Here is a 17,573-nt window from a genome sequence, read left to right on the forward strand (position 1 = left end):
TTAGAATTCATTGATAATTCCACCATTACTTTAGAGCAAAAAATGTGTTTTTCTGAGTGGGATAGCAGAAATGTAATTTCAGAGATGTAGGCAGCTAGCTAGATGGGGATAAGAAAACTAACTTAAGTTTTTTTTTCTGATTTATTTATTAGAGGCAGAGAGAGAGTGTGTGTGAAAATGGGCATGCCAGGGTCTCTAGCCACTGTAAATGAACTCCAGACGCATGTATCACCATGTGCATCTGGCTTATGTGGGACCTGGAGAATCGAACCTGGGTCCTTAGGCTTCAGAGGCAAGCACCTTAACTGCCAAGCCATCTCTCCAGCCCTAGAAAATTGACTTTTGTTTATATTTTATTTTCATTTATTTATTTATTTGACAGAGAAAGAGAAAGAGGGGTAGGGGGAGAGAGAGGGAGGGAGGGAGGGAGGGAATGAATGAGCGTGCCAGGATCTCCAGCCACTAAAAACGAGCTCCACCGGTTCTTTCTTTAAAAAAAAAAAAAAAAGGTCTCCAGTTCTTTCTTTCTTTCTTTTTAAAGTCTCCGGTTCTTTCTTAAAAATAAATAAATAAATAAATAAATAAATAAATAAATAAAAATGAGCTCCAGATGCATGTGCCCTCTTGTGCATCTGGCTAACGTGGGTCTTGCAGAATTGAACCTGGGTCCTTTGGCTTTGCAGGCAAATGCCTTAACCACTAAGCCATCCCTCCAGCCCAAAAATTTACTTCAAAAATTTTTTAGAATTTTTTTAATTAGAGAAAGAATTGGTGCACTAAGGCTTCAGCCACTGAAATTGAAATCCAGACACTTGTGCCACCTGGTGGGCATGTGTGACCTTTCAAGTACTTGCCTCACCTTTGAGCATCTGGCTTATGTGGGATCTGGAGAGAGATTAAATGTGGGTCCTTAGACTTTACAGGCAAACCTTTTCTCCAGCCCAGAAAATTGACTATTTAAATGTTTTGTTTTGTTTTTGAAGGTAGGCTCTCACTCTAGCTCAGGCCGACCTGGAGTTCACTATGTAGTCTCAAGGTGGCTTCAAACTCAGGGCAATCCTCCTACCTCTGCTTCCCTAGTGCTGGGATTTAAGGTGTGTGCCGCAACATCTTTTTCCTCCTCCTCCCTCCTCCTCCTCTTTCCTCCTCCTCCTCCACCTCTTTCCTCCTCCTCCTCCACCTCTTTCTTCCTCCTTCCTCCTCCTCCTTCCTCCTCCTCCTTCCTCCTCCTTCCTCCTCCTCCTTCCTCCTCCTCCTTCTCCTGCTCCTCCCCCCCACTTTTGGTTTTCCGAGGTAGTGTCTCCCTCTAGCCCAGGCTAACCTGGAATTCACTATGTAGTCTCAGGGTGGCCTCGAACTCATGGCAATTCTCCTACCTCTGCCTCCCAGGTGCTGGGATTAAAGGCATACACCACCATGCCCAGCCCACTTCTTTTTTTAAGCCTTTCTGGTTAGGAGTAAGTAGGTTGGTAAATAGGAGTTTATGATAGCTAGCTTCTTTCATTTTGATGAGGCTGTTCACTGAGCTTAGTTTAACTAAATAGAATTGGTTACAGTGATTCATATCCAATTCTCTCTTTTCTTCTCTCATGTAGCTGAGGCTATGGAACATAGGATGACTTGTTCTGGTTCTCCTCCCTCCACCTCTTAAGTGCTGGGATTACAGGCATGTGTGCCACAGTCTGTTTTAATGCAGGGCTGAGGATCAAACCCATGGTTTCATGCATGCTAGGTAAGCATTGTGCCAGCTGAACTGCATCCCCAGCTCTGGTTGCAGTGATTATCCAGTGTTTTGGGTGATAAAGTCAGATCTATATAGTAGGGGTTTTCATCCTCGGCATTAATGACATTCTGAGCCAGATAATTCTTCACTGTGGGGGCAGTCATATGTAGTGTAGGGTGCTTACTGGCATCCTAGCTCTTGTACATCAAAAATGTCTTCCGACAATGTCAAATGTCCTCTGGAGGTGGGGATAAAATTGTTGCCCATTGAGAACTGCTGACTAAACGTTGCCTCACCTATAGCAATTAATTATAGAAGGATAATTAGTTACTTGTTTTCCTGGTAGACTTACAAAGTAACATACCTGCCCAATGAATGCTTTTTTTATTTTTTATTTAAGGTAGCATCTTGCTCTAGTCCAGGCTGACCTGGAGTTCACTCTGTAGTCTCAGAGTGGCCTCACACTCACAGTGATCACAGTGATCCTCCTACCTGGATGTTCCAATGAATGTGTTTGACCTCTACAGATGACAATATACTATGGGAATTTACATGAGCACATGCTAAGAATGTAAGCAATAACATGGTAGTTATTGAAGCAGCTTATGTACATCTCACCCTCATAGGACCATAATAATAATGATGATGAGTCTAATAATAAGGCTGTTATTTGCAGATGCCTTCTTTGTGCCAGACACTATGCCCTAGTGAAGCTTACTTCACGTATTTTACTAGAGAAACCTTATGAAGACTGCCTAAATCTGATGCACTTCATGTGTCCCTATCAATGTAGTGGATCCATGTGAACATTTCACCTGATTCTTTGGTTTGTTTTTTTCAAGGTAAGGTCTTGTTCTAGCCCAGGCTGGCCTGGAATTCACTATGTAGTCTCAGAGTGGCCTTGAACTCATAGCAATCCACCTACCTGTGCCTCCCGAGTGCTGGGATTAAAGATGTGCTTTCACACCCATACAATCCTCTTTTGTACTTTTTGTTCAGTTTTTATTTATTTGAGAGCAACAGACACACAGAGAAAGGCAGATAGAGAGAATGGGTGCACCAGGGCCTCCAGCCACTGCATACAAACTCCAGATGTGTGCACCCCTTGTGCATCTGGCTAACATGGGTCCTGGGGAATCGAGCCTTGAACTGGGGTCCTTAGGCTTCACAGGCAACTGCTTAACTGCTAAGCTCTCTCTCCAGCCCCTCTTTTGTACTTTTTGTTTTGAGACACTGTGTCCCTAAGTTTCCCTAGCTGACCTTGAACATATAATCCTCCTGCCTCAGTCTCCTAAGCATCTGGGATAACAAGTCTGCACCACCAGGCCCTACTGTGACAGCAGTCTGTAAACTATCTTTGTTGTTCTTGCTTCAAAGACATCTATAAGTAAGATAATCCATATGTAAATGATATATATAGGTGTATATCATCCTTCTACCTCTGGCTCCAGAGTGCTGAGATTAAAGGCATGTACCCCCATGCTCAGCTTGATGCACTTAAAAAATACTTTTATTGGCTGGAGAGATGGCTTAGTGGTTAAGCACTTGCCTGTGAAGCTAAGGACCCTGGTTCGAGGCTCGATTCTCCAGGATCCACGTTAGACAGATGCCTTGTGGGGCACATGCATCTGGAGTTTGTTTGCAGTGGCTAGAGGCTCTGGCATGCCCATTCTTTCTCTTCTTCAAATGAAAAAAAAATAATTAAAAAATATATTTTTTTAATTTGCAATCAGAGAGAGAAAGATAGATGGACAGACAGACAGTGAGAGACCAAATGGTTGTGCCAGGGCCTCTGTTAGGCTTTGCAAGCAAACACCTTAACAGCTGAACCATCTCCCCAGCCCACCTTGATGCATTTTTGCACACTTGAACATACCTATATAACCAGCATATGACCAGGAAGCCTTCTAGTCACTGTTCCTGCCTCCAGGGGTAATGATCATCCTGATGGAAAGGCATAACTAGATTGACTTTTGCACTCTATATAGATGCAAGCATCTGGTATTCACTCTTGAACCTAGTTTCTTTCACTCAACCTTTTATTATTCATGTTCACTGATTTATACTATTCACTTGTGCCATAATTTCTCTTTTTAAAAAATTCAATCTTTTATTTGCAAGGGGGTGTAGATAGAATGGATATGGGCATACCAGGGCTTCTAGTCATTGCAATCAAAATCTAGATACATGTGCTACCCTGTGCATCTGCTTACGTGGGTCCTGGGGAATTGAACCTGGATCCTTTGGCCTTGCAGGCAAATGCCTTAACCACCAAGCCATCTTCCCAGCCCTGATTTTTTTTTTTTTTTTAAGGCAAAGGGGATTTATTTATTTTATTTTATTTTATTTTGTTTTTTTAGTTTTTTGAGGTAGGGTTTCCCTCTGGTCCTGGCTGACCTGGAATTAACTCTGTCATCTCAGGGTGGCCTTGAATTTATGGCAATCCTCCTATCTCTGCCTCCCGAGTACTGGGATTAAAGGCGTGTGCCACCACACCCGGCGTAAAGGAGATTTATTGAGAAAAAGGTGGGAAAACCCCAAAGCATCAGGACAAGCAAGCTGAGGGTTTCAGCCAGCATCCAAAGAAGAGAAAGGAGGAGGGGAAAAGAAAACTTACACTTCCTAAGAGTAAGAGAAGCAGGCAGGCTTCACAGTGAAAGATCTGTGAGCAGCTGCTAAGTTTATTTCTGAGACAACATCTCACTCTAACTCAGGCTGGCCTTGAACTCAGGGAAGTCTTCTTGCCTCAGCCTTTGGGATTATAGGCATAAGTCATCATGCCTGCCTTTATATTGTAACTGTCTATGAAGATAATTCTATCAGCTTGTATTCCCATACCAGTGTATGAGATTTTGGGTTGTCCTGTAACTTGAACACAGAGTTCACCAATTTGGCTAGTCTATAGTTTAGCTTGCTTTGAGGATCCCCTTCTCCACCTCCCAAGTGCTGGGGTTACAGGCATGTGCCACACACCTGTATAGCATTTACACAGTGCTGGGGATCTGAACTCAATCCTCATGTTTGTCCAGCAAGTGCTGAGTCCACTGAGTTATCTCCCTAGCCCAGCTGTCTACTTATAGGCATTCTGGCACGCTGCCTTGAGAGGTGGAAATGTTGCTTAGTTGGTGGAGTGGCAGCCTAGCATGCACAAAGCACAGTGTTCCCCAGCACCAAATAAACCAGATGCAGTAGGGCACACCTATAATCCTAGCTCTTGGAAGTTCAGGGTCATCCCTGGCTACATAGTGAGTGGAGGCCAGTCTGGGATACATGAGACCCTGTCAAAAAGAAGGAAGGGGAGGAAGGATAGAAGGAAGTCTCCATGGAGTCAGTTATAATTAGCCAGAAAGCCAGGCATGGTGGCGCACGCCTTTTATCCCAGCACTCGGGAGGCAGAGGTAGGAGGATCGCCGTGAGTTCAAGGCCACCCTGAGACTACAGAGTTAATTCCAGGTCAGCCTGGATCAGAGTGAGACCCTACCTTGAAAAAAACCAAAAAAAAAAAAAAAAAAAATTAGCCAGAAATTTGGGGCTACTTATAGCTTAACCTGCCACATCAATTTAGTCAATAAAAGCCTTAATGACATCATCCTTTTATATAGTAGAGTCCCTCTGTTGGGACTACACTCAGAACTAACAAATACCTCCAGAGAAGATGTCTGGAGATCTTCAGTTCAACCCTAGGGTCTCTCTCCTCTGGAATTCTAGTTCATCTTCTTAGTCCTTCAACTCTTCAACATGTGTAAAAGTATGATTTTACAACACATTGTGGCCTTTTATTCCTTGAAGCTACATCAGTTTGTTACATTCTAACCTGTACAGGAGTAGAAGTTGTCGGTTGATTCTTGCTATTTTCTGTGTGCACAGTCATGTGGATTTTTCCCTTTCCTGTTCTCACTTTTTAAAAATTTATCTTATTTATTTGAGAGTAAGTGATAAAGAGGTAGAGAGAGAACAGAGAATGGGTATGCCAGGGCCTCTAGCTACTGCAGACAAACTCCAGACAATTGTGCCTCCTTGTGTATCTGGCTTATGTGGGTACTGAGGAATTGAACCTGGGTTCTTAAGCTTCACAGCAAGAGCCTTAGTTGCTAAGCCATCTCTCCAACTCTTTTCTCATGTTTATGTTTTGTTTCTTTGTTTTTCTTTATTGTGCTGACCAGCATTACCAGACAGTACTCATGGAGCTAAGAGTTTCTGTATTATTTCCCATTGAGTGTGATAATTGGTATAGTTTTTGTAGGCATTCTTTTTCAGATATTGGATTTTTTTTCTCATTTTTCTAGTTCCCTGACCTTTTTTTCCCCCTCAAGGTAGGGTCTCACTAGCTCCTGCTGTCGTAGAATTCGCTATTGTATCCTCAGAGTGGCCTAGAGCTCATGGCAATCCTCCTAATTATGGCTCCTGAGTGCTGGGATTAAAGGCATGCACCACCAACACCTAGCTCTGACTTCTTTTTAAAAGTCACTATTGGGCTGGAGAGATGGTGCAGCAGTTGAGGTGACTGCCTGCAAAGCCTAATGGATGGGTTTGATTCCCCAGTACCTACATAAAACCAGATGCGCAAGGTGGTGTATGCATCTGGAGTTCGTCTGCAGTGGTTAGAAGCCCTGATGTGCCCATTCTTTCTGTCTCCTCCCCTCCCCTCCCCTCCCCTCCCCTCCCCTCCCCTCCCCTCCCTTCCTCTCTTCCCCTCCCCTCCCCTCCCCTCCCCTCCTCTCCTCTCTTCTCTTCTCTTCTCTTCTCCTCTCCCCTCCCCTCCCCTCCCCTCCCCTCTCTGCTTGCAAATAAATAAAAATTTTAGCTGGGCGTGGTGGTACACCCTTTTAATTCCCAGCACTCGGGAGGCAGAGGTAGGAGGATCCCCATGAATTCAAGGTTACCCTGAGACTAAAGTGAATTCAAGGTCAGCCTAAGTTAGAGTGAGACCCTACCTCACAAAATCCCCCCTCCAAAAAAATTTAAAAGTCACTATTTGTTATAGTTAAATTCTTTTTATTTAAAAAATTTTTTGAGGCCAACAGATTGGCCTTTTTTTTTTGGTGTTTTTTTAAAAATTCTAGGTAGTATTTCATTCTCCCCAGGCTGACCTGGAATTCACTATGTAGTCTCAGGGTAGCCTTGAACTCACAGCAGTCTTTGTACTTCTGCCTCCAGAGTGCTGGGATCAAAGGCGCGGGCCACCATACCTAGCTCTTGAATTGGCTGCCGGCCACTGCAATCGAACTCCAGATGCGTGTGCCCCCTTGTGCGCATGTGCAACCTTGCACACTTGCAACACTGTGTGTCTGGCTTACGTGGGACCTGGAGAATCAAGTGTGAGTCCTTAGGCATCACATACAAGCACCTTAACTGCTAAGCCATCTCTCCAGCCCAATTTTTCTTTCTTTTTTTCAAGGTAGGGTCTCACTCTGGCCCAGACTGACCTGGAATTCATTATGTAATCTCAGGGTGGCCTAGAACTCAAGCAATCCTCCTACTTCTGCCTCCTGAGTGCTGGGATTAAAGGCATGTGCTGCCACGCCCTGCCTTTTTTTTTTTTTTTTCTGATGTGCTGGAAATTGAACCTAGAGCATCATGCAAGCCAGGCCAGTATTCTATCACTGAGCTAAATTCCAAGCTCTGGCAAATACTTTTTCTGTATCTACCAGGATAACTATGAGTTTTCTTTTTTCTGTTCATGTGGTTCCATGCATGCCCTTGAAAAACAAGTCATCCGTAAACCCACGTGTCTAATGATACAATTATTTTATGCTCTCTTTCACACAAGAGATGGTTTTGTATGATTTCTTTCCTGTGCCATGCATCTAGTCCTGCTTTACATTTTCCTTTTCCAGGGAGTCCTGACTGAGACAGTCCTTCCATTTCAGGGACTCTGGCAGAGTCATAGGCTCTTGTCTTTGTTTTATATGTGACAGGAGTAAAAATTTGAAAACTGCCCTTAGAGCATTTGTTTTGGACTATTGTAATTTGAGGGGGTAGAGGGATTTGACATCATAAGGAAGGAGAATTGGAGTCAGGGAAGGACTGGGAGCCAGAGCAAAAATCCCAAGTGGTTTGCTTCTGTTCCTCCTCCTCCTCCCACACTTCCTCTTTTCTCTGCAGTTCCTGCTTTGCCACAGATCAACTGCTTGACTGACTGCAGTTGGCCAAGTTGCTTTATCACTGAGTTCTTGTTACTTACTGGGGTTGAGGAAGACAAGCATCACAACTTCTGTGAGCCATTTAGGGATAATGAGACGATTCAAAGATCACTTTACAAAATACGTGACTTTTTTTTTTAAGTGTGAGGGATTATTAGAATTAGATTTGGGCTGGAGAGATGGCTTAGCGGTTAAGCGCTTGCCTGTGAAGCCTAAGGACCCCGGTTCGAGGCTTGGTTCCCCAGGTCCCACATTAGCCAGATGCACAAGGGGGCACATGCATCTGGAGTTCGTTTGCAGAGGCTGGAAGCCCTGGCGTGCCCATTCTCTCTCTCTCCCTCTATATGTCTTTCTCTCTGTGCCTGTCGCTCTCAAATAAATAATTAAAAAAAAAAGAATTAGATTTATATGGTGACATCTATGTCACATTTTGTAATAGCTTGAAAACTATGCACAAGAGGGCTTGTGAAAGATGCTTGTCCCCAAAGTGCACCTGTAAAAGCCTTCTGCAGTTACCTGTGGTAAGAGGTGTAAAGTAGAAGTTGAGTTCATTTGCTTAAGCCTTTATCCAGCCTCTGGAAAGTATTCCATGAGCCATTGGGCTTTTAGCCTCTCCTGCCTTCTCTTGGGGGAGGGGCAGGGGAGTTCTCTGTACTTTCTTCTCTTTCCTTCTCTTAATCTAATACTGTCTCTAAACGTTAAAAAAAGAAAAAGAAAAAAGAATTAACAGCTATTGATAAGCTTGTACCAGTTTGCCAAAGGACTGATCTTTAATGTGATATTGCTGTAGGATTTAGTTAAATTGCAAGTACTCAAATTCATTTAAGTTTTAGTTGTTAATCATACATTCCTTTCCTGAAGGCTAGGACACATAACTAGAACACTTGGGAAATACCATTTAGCCAATAAGATTTTAGTTCATCCTCACCTTTATCATGTATTCCAGCTCATATATGAAGGAATACAAGACTAAAGAAAGACTCATGGCTAGCTGGCTCTCTGAGACATGTTGCTATATTTTAATTTTATTTTAACCTGACAATTGTGATCTTAAACTGTGTCACTATGTTGAGATACCTCAAGGCTTATACCACCACCTTGACACCTCTCTGCTCTACCTCCAGTGGGAAGCAGGGTTGTTTGTGGTATAGTTCTAATACCAGGTACTTTTTCTCAGGGCTCTTGCTTCATGCTCTAGAATGCCCTTCCATTCAACTTCCACTTTCTGGGAGTGGCTGGGTGGATCCCAAAGGAGGGAGGTTTTGATTTATAATACTGACTATAGTCACTCACCTGTTCAGATAGGTCCTCATTTCTAAATTGGGTCTAACTTTAAATGAAGTGGGTAGGTAGCAAAAGGCAAAGTAAAATTTCCCAACTCTTGATTCAGGAATTTGGAAATGACCTTCTGTTGTGCAAATTTGTTGCTGGCAGTTCGAAATTTGGGCCTTTACATATCATAGACCATAATCTTGTTTTGACTGGTTTTATTTTTGTGGTGTTAAGACTGGAAAAAAACCAAGGCTTTGCACATGCTAAGCACATGTGTGTTCCACTGCTGAGAGATTTGTATCTCCTTAGTTCATGTTTTCCAAGTGGAAGTTGTGATTAGTTTCATTAACGCATGGTTCCCAGTTTTCTGCCCCACTCTCTCCTTTCCCTTCCCTTTTTCCTTCCCGTCTCCCTCCCTCCCTTCTTTTTTTCTGGGGTGTGTGAGTGTGGGCATGCACGTGCCATGGGATACTTGTAGAGGTCAGAGGACAACTTTGGGGTGTCTGTCCTCACCTTTCACCTCATTTGAGGCAGGGTCTCATGTTCCCCCGTCTCTCCCCAGCTTCTGGTAGATTCTCCTGTCTCCTTCCTGTAGATGTGGCTGGGGTGACAAGTCTGCTGAAGTTCCGAACTCAGCTAGTGCTTTATCCCCTGAGTCTTCTTTGCAGCCCTCTTTTGCTTTATTCTATTAGCAGGCCTTGATCGATATCTCCTCATTGCTCCTTTGGTCGCCCCTTGCCTCTTAGCATGCTTGTACTCACTGCTGTCCCTTCTCCCTTCTCAAATAGGCTTTGGATGCACCTCCTCTCATCACGCTTACCGTACCACTGAGACAACTCTGTTACAACTGGAAACATGTATTGTCCTGTCCACTGTTCCTAGTCTGGATTCCTGCAGAGTAGAGGCTCTGGTGTGCTTATCTTTGTAGCCAATATGCATGGTGCAGTGCCTCCTTAAATATTTGTTTGGGTACGGAGCGGGTGAGGTTGAATACAGGAATTTGAGTTGTAGTAGCCACTTTGTGTGGAATGATTTTGGGCATGGGACATAAGCCCCATGAGCTTCAGCTTCTGTCAGGTAAACCAGGAAAGCAGCTCACCTGGAGATCCGTTAAAAAGGCAGAGTCTGGTTGAGTTGGCCTCTGGTGGGCTCTGGTATGTTGTATTTGAACAACTCCCAGAAGGAGCCGGTGCTGCCGGTCCTCAGATTACAGAGGGCTCGACAATACTAGCTCTCCTCTGTGAGTGGACTTGATGCTTTAAAGTCTGAACGAAATACAAAATATTGTAATTACCAGTCAGCTCTCCCGTTTATTAGGATGCTGAAAACTGACAGTTCTGTACCTTATTGTTTCCAGTGTATGCTGACATCCCTAAAATTGAAAATCATTTTATTTGCTTCTAAAATTTTGACTTCGACAAGTTTAAAATATCAAATAATGCCTGGGAAAGCATTTTAGTTAGCACTTGTTTGTCATCTGAAATGTTAGAGTGCTTGGTTATTGAAGAACATTTGCAAGGAGTAAAAGAACTGAAGGCTATGCTAATGAGGAAGCTGAGATAGACAGACATGTGATTGCATGCGTATAAATATAAGTACACAGGCAGACGGGCAAGCTGGTGATGAATTCATCCCGTCAGGGCAGGACTTCCCAGCCATAAGGTAAGGATCAGCCTGCTTACTGAACTTACTTGATTTTGGAGCATTGCCAGGTTAGAAATTTTTAGTTGCTTTTGATTCTGTATACAAATGTCTAAAAGTAGTTGGATTACTGGGTTTTTTTTGGACAGCCTTTCACATGAGTTAGTTTAGTTAGAGATTATACAGAATTAAGAGTAGAACAAACAGGGCTGGAGAGATGGCTTAGAGGTTAAGTGCTTGCCTGTGAAGCCTAAGGACCCTGATTCGAGGCTCCATTCCCCAGGACCCACATAAGCCAGATGTACAAGGTAGCACATGCATCTGGAGTTGATTTACAGTGGCTGGAGGCCCTGGTGTGTCCATTCTGTCTCTCTCTCTCTCAAATAAATAAATTAAAAAAAAAAAAAAGAGTAGAACAAACACCAAACAGCAGCGGGGCAGGAATCTAGAATGGATTTAATTTGTTTGTTTTATTTTTATCTTCTTCTTTCTTCCTCCTCCTCCTCCTCCTCCTCCTCCTTCTTCTTCTTTTTTTTTTTTTTTTTTTTTTTTTTAAGGTAGGGTTTCACTCTAGCCCGGGCCAACCTGGAATTCACTATGTAGTCCCAGGGTGGCCTCGAACTCACAGTGATCCTTCTACCTCTGCCTCCATAGTGCTGGGATTAAAGGTGTGCGCCACCATGCCCAGCAAGTGGATTTACTTTAAATTCACAGTTGACAGAGGAATAACTGAGTAAAAACTAGAGACAGTGAGCTGCTGTGTGATTTTTGTCATTTGATATATTCTGTTTCTACAAAAGTGGACTACACTGTGCAACAGACTCCAAAACAACACTTTATTCTAGCTGTATTGGTAAAATTTGTTATGGCAGGGAATCCAGATGTTTGAATAGGAACGGGCAAGGGCTCTCTTTTTGCCAGAGAGCCCTTCCCTATGGCTTTTGCTTTAAGCGCCTGTTTGTTTCTGCTTGAAAGCCTTATTGTTTCCAGTTATCTCCTTGGCCTGCCTCTTGAGCTGTTTCCCCTTCTTGTCACCTTGGGGACCAGACATGTTGTCTGCTACACCTTCCTTAGACTCTGATGCTAAGCCCAGCATTAATTTTTATGTGTAATTATAGAATGTTTACCTTATTTTCAGCTACTTAAGGGACAATACTTCAGTGTCCAAATAGTTATATCTGTATCTATGATAGACTTTGATGACTTATAAATAATTGTGTTGGTCCTAACACTTTTTTAAATTTTTTAAACTTTTTTATTGACAGTTCCCATAATTATAGACAATAAACCATGATATTTCCCTTCTAGCCCCACTTTCCCACTCACAAATCCATCCTCAATTATATCCCCTTCCCCTCTCAGGGCCCAACACTTTCCATTTCATGCTCTTCTATCTACCTGCACCTTACTCTCTGTTTCACAGTTTAAGTGTTGTGCATATGTGTATTTGTGTTTTGAGACAGGGTCTTACTGTGTAGCCTAGTCTGACCTCTAATTGGATCATTCTGCCCTAGCCTCCTGAGTAGTATGATTACAAGTGTGTGTTCAACTCTGCCTGGCACAATTTATTTTTTGTTTGAGGAAATTCAAATATGGGTAAGGGAAATTGAAACTGAAAAAGTGTGGAATATATAGCCTATAGTTGAATTGGTTACATGGTTACTTTTATGTAATGAAGTAGATTTTGTTCATCATTTTATTTTTTTCATTTCATTTTTTTTTTTTTACATATTTATTTGCAAGCAGAGAAAGAGAAAAGAGAGACAGAGAGAATGGGTGTGCCAGGGCCTCCAGCCACTGCAAACAAACTTTAGACACATTTGTCACTTTGTGTATCCAGCTTTACATGGGCAATGGGGAATCAAACTTGGGTTGTTAGATTTTGCAGGCAAGCACCATAACTGCTAAACCATCTCTCCAGCCTTCTGTTTTTATTTTTGAGATAGGATCCCACGTTGGCCTCAAACTTCCTAGGTAGCTTAGTACCTGAGGATGACCTTGAACTGTTGATTCTCCTGCCTGTACCTTCCATGTGTTTGACTTTTCCTCACCTCACATGAATTTTCCCCCATGTGTGATGTGTGAGAATTTGTGTATGTATGTTCATATGTGTGTGGGTGCACATGTGGAGGTTAGAGGTTGAAGTCATGTGTCTTCCTTAGTTGCTCTCCACCTTATTTATTGAGACAGGGTCTCTTGCTTGAACCTGGAGCTTGCTGCTTTGGCTAGTATAGCTATAGAGCTTGCCCTAGTGCCTCCTGAGCACTGGGATTACAGGCAGGCTGCCACAAGTACCTGGCATTTTACCTGGATGCCTGGGGTCTGTATTCAGATCTTCACACTTGCATTGCAAGCACTTTACCAAGTGAGCTATCTCCTCTCAGAGGTGAACAGGTAGTGTTTCTTCTCACAACCATATGGTTTTAGAGTACCATCATCATCATATCTTACATTATTTTAAATATATTTATTTGAGGGGTTGCGGGGGCTATTCCAAGGCTACCTGCCACTGAAACAAACTAGGCGCATGTACCACTTTGTGCGTCTGGCTTTACTTGGTATTGGGGAATCAAACCTAGGCCATCAGGCTTTGAAAATGTGCTATTTTAAATTATGTGTAATTCTTGGTTCTCCGACAAGTCATGGCCATCCTATAGCTCAGGATAACTGTGAATGTGGCCCAGTGCAAAATCGTAAATTTACTTAAAACATTGTGAGATTATTATAATTATTACTTTGTAATTTGATTGCAAAATTGTTGAGTAAAGGCTTTGTAGATGACACAAAGTGCCACAGTGTGACACACCCACTGGAAGCTGAGGCAACCACAACCACAGTAGAGAAGTTGGGTGTAAATAACAGTGATGGAAGGATTTGTTGGGCATGGTGGTGCACGCCTTTAATCCCAATATTCAGGAGGCAGAGGTAGGAGTATGGCCATGAGTTCAAGCCCACCCTGAGCCTACATAGTGAATTTCGGGCCAACGTGGACTTGAGCAAGACCTTACCTCGAAAAACCAAATAATAATAATAATAATAATAATAATAATAATAATAATAATAATAATAATAATGGTGATGGAAGGAAACATTCTCTGACATTATTCCCACCTAGTGGAATGTCTCACTGGAACGCTGACCCCACTCCCTTTAGAAACTTGCTGGGTGCAGATGTAGGCATGGTATTTGGTGCATAATTCTTATTGCTACTCCGCCTCCCCCCCCCCCCCCCCCCCGTGATCCTATTTTTGGCCACAAACACCATCTTTTAGATTTTGTATTCAGATTATTTTCATCTCTCTTTAATACTAAAATACTAAAATTGCCTTATGGCTAATGAAGTAGAAAATAGTCATTACTAATGGCTTTTTTTCTGGACATGTTGGTACATGCCTATAATCCTAGTACTTGGGAGCTAAAGGCAGGAAGATCAGGAATTCAAGGTCATCCTCAGCTGTATAGTAAATTTTAGGAGTCCTTGGGTACAGGAGACCCTGTTTCAAAAGAAAGCAAGCAAGCAACAATAACAATAATCTTTTAGCTAGAAGTGGTGACTCATACCTTTAATCCCAGCCTTGGGTAGGTGGAGGTAGGTGTATCACATGACTTCAAGGCCAGCCTGAGCTACAGGGAGAGCTCTAGGTCAGCCTGGGCTAGAGTGAGTCTGTCTCAAAAAACAAACAAAAAATCCACAACCTTTTTACTTCAAAATTGTTTTTGGATTTTCCAATGGTGGCTGTATATCCTAAGATGTTAGTATTACATTTTATGCTTTTTTTGTATAGTTGTGTGTGTTTGCATGTTCACATGTGTATGCATGCATGAATGTGTATAGAGGCCAGAGGTTGATGTTGGTATCTTCCTTAATTAATCATCACCTTTTGTTTGTTTGGCCTTGAACTCATGTTGATAATACTCCTGCTCTTGTTTTAAAATTTGTATTTATTAGAGAGAGAGAAAGGCAGATAGAGAGAATGGGCATTCCAAGGCCTCTAGCTGTTGAAAACAATGCACCATGCACCACCTTGTGTATCTGGCTTTATGTGGGTACTGGGGAATCAAACCTGGGTCCTTGGGCTTTGCAGGCAAGCACCTTAACTGCTGAGCCATCTCTCCAGGCCCCATGTTGATGATACTCTTATCACAGCCTCCTAAGTGCTGGGACTATAGAGCCATCATGCCCAGTTCTCATCCCATTTTTGGAGGCAAGGTTTGTTACTGAACTTAGAAATCACCCATTTGGCTAGACTAGGTAGCCAGTGAGCACCTGAGATTCCCTGCCTTAATTGTTCCAGCACTGGGATTACGGGGATGCACTGCTATGCCTAGCATTCTGTATGGGTGCTGGAGATCTGAGATCTGAGTTCAAATCTGTAGTACTTGTATGGCAAACACTTTACCCAGTGAACTATGTCCCTAGCCCCATTATGCTTTTTAAAAAAGAATTTATTTTCACTAAATAGGGATAAGATCACTAGCACCATCTGTGTAAAGCATTATGTAATTTAAAAAAATAGTATTATACATTAAGTATTACTTGTAGTATTGATCTTTAAAAGTTTGAATATCAGGGGCTGGAGGGATGGCTTAGTGGTAAGTTGTTTTCCTGCAAAGCCAAAGGACCCAAGTTCAATTCCCCAGGACCTACATTAGCCAGATGCACAAGGACCTCATAGGTTTGTTTGCAGTGGCTGGAGGCCCTGGCACGCCCATTCTCTCTCTCTTCTCCCTCTTTCTCTGTCAAATAAATAAATAAAATTTTGAATATCAGGGCTGGAAAGTTGGCTAATCAGTTAAAGCACTTGCCTGAAAAGTCAAAGGACTCAGTTTCAGTTCCCTAGGACCCACATAAGCCAGATGCATTAGGTGGTGCATGCATGTGGGTTCATTTGTTGTGGCTGAAGGCCATGCTGTGCCCATTCTCTCTCTCAAATAAATAAATACAAATTTCAAAAAAATTCTGAATATTGCTGGGCATGGTGGCACATGCCTTTAATCCCAGCACTGGGAGGCAGAGGTAGGATGATCACCGTGAGTTCGAGGCCACCCTGAAACTCCATAGTGAATTCCAGGTCAGCCTGGGCCAGAGTGAGACCCTACCTTGAAAGACCAAAAAAAAAAAAAAAAAAAAAAAAAAAAGAATATAGCTGGGCATGGTGTTATACATCTGTAATCCTAGTTTTTGGGAGACTGAGGCAGGATGATTGTGAGTTTTAGGCAACCTTGGGCTATATACAGAGACTCTGTCTCACAAAAACAAAACAAACAAAATTTAAGTATCTTTCAGAAGATATAGGAGACACTGTTAATAGGAACAAACTCCTTTGGCTTATCAATTTTTATTCTGATTATACCAGTAATCACAGATGACTTCAGAGAGGAAGGGATTCTGATCAAAGTCAGACTAAGTTTTCTTTTCTTTCTTTCTTTTTTTATTTTTTATTATTATTATTTTTTTTTTTGTTTTTCGAGGTAGGGTCTCACTCTGGTCCAGGCTGACCTGGAATTAACTCTGTAGTCTCAGGGTGGCCTTGAACTCACGGTGATCCTCCTACCTCTGCCTCCCCAGTGCTGGAATTAAAGGCATGTACCACCACGCCCGGCATTTCTTTCTTTCTTTCTTTTTTTGGTTTTTCGAGGGAGGGTCTCACTCTAGCCCAGGCTTACCTGGAATTCACTATGGAGTCTCAGGGTGGCCTCAAACTCACGGCGATCTTCCTACCTCTGCCTCCCGAGTGCTGGGATTAAAGGCGTGTGCCACCACTCCTGGCTTGAAGTTTTCTTTTAATCTCTTGACATTTTGGCAGAACATTTTGTTGAAAATATTGTATGCCAGTTTATGCCCCATTTCATTTACCTATAAATCTGGCTACCAGCCAGTTTTTTTTTAATTTAATTTATTAGTTTTCTTTTCAGTAAATCAGTTTTCTATTTATCTTTTTATTTTGAGGTGTGGGTGATCCAGTCCAGGGCCTTATGCATACTAGTCAAATGTTCTACCACTGAGCTACATCGCCAGGCCCGGCTGTCAGCATGTGAAGACAGCTGAGTCTACTTCTCCTGTCTTCTAAGCATGAAGCCAGTGTATTAGTGTAGGTTCATTTTTTCCCCCTGTAGTTTCAAGTATGTTTTGGCTTTACCTGGTTCCTGAATAAACCTGCCAATAATTTAAGTGTAATTTTTTTTTTTTTTTTTTGGTTTTTCAAGGTAGGGTCTCACTCTGGCTCAGGCTGACCTGGAATTCACTATGTAGTCTCAGGGTGGCCTTGAACTCACGGTGATCCTCCTACCTCTGCCTCCCAAGTGCTGGGATTAAAGGCGTATGCCACCACGCCCGGCTTTTAAGTGTAATTTTTGTCCCTTATATAGTACCCAGTATAGACAGAAGAACATCTACCCTACCTAAAAACAAAACCAGAAGTCCCTGTATATACCTTACACTCTGGGAAATTCCTTTACTTCACTAATACTAACAAATGCCCTTACATCTGTGTGCTAGTAGTTCAGGTCTTTAGCCTTCCTAGAAAAAAGGGAGAGGGCAGAGGGAGCCCTTGGAAAGGCAACTGACCTAACATCTCTGTAAGACTGCCAGACTGCTTCTGCTCTGGCACTCAGTCTGTCAGCAAATTATAGACATTACTTAGGGTCTTTCTGACTTTTTGTTTGCTTATTTTATGTCCTGGCTTTTGCTGTTTTGTAGGATAGCTTGGGCTTTTTATTTTTTTTTTAATTTTTAAAAGATTTCACAGGGGGCTGGAGGGATGGCTTAGCGGTTAAGCGCTTGCCTGTGAAGC

General features: G+C 42.6%; 1 protein-coding gene across 3 annotated transcripts in view; it reads left to right on the forward strand.

The window, feature by feature from the left end:
- Ide (insulin degrading enzyme) overlaps window positions 1-17,573 on the forward strand; it is a 123,023-nt gene that overhangs the window by 23,204 nt on the left and 82,246 nt on the right. The window lies entirely within an intron of this gene.

This window comes from Jaculus jaculus, chromosome 1, assembly GCF_020740685.1.
Source record: "Jaculus jaculus isolate mJacJac1 chromosome 1, mJacJac1.mat.Y.cur, whole genome shotgun sequence".
Taxonomy (NCBI): Eukaryota; Metazoa; Chordata; class Mammalia; order Rodentia; family Dipodidae; genus Jaculus; species Jaculus jaculus.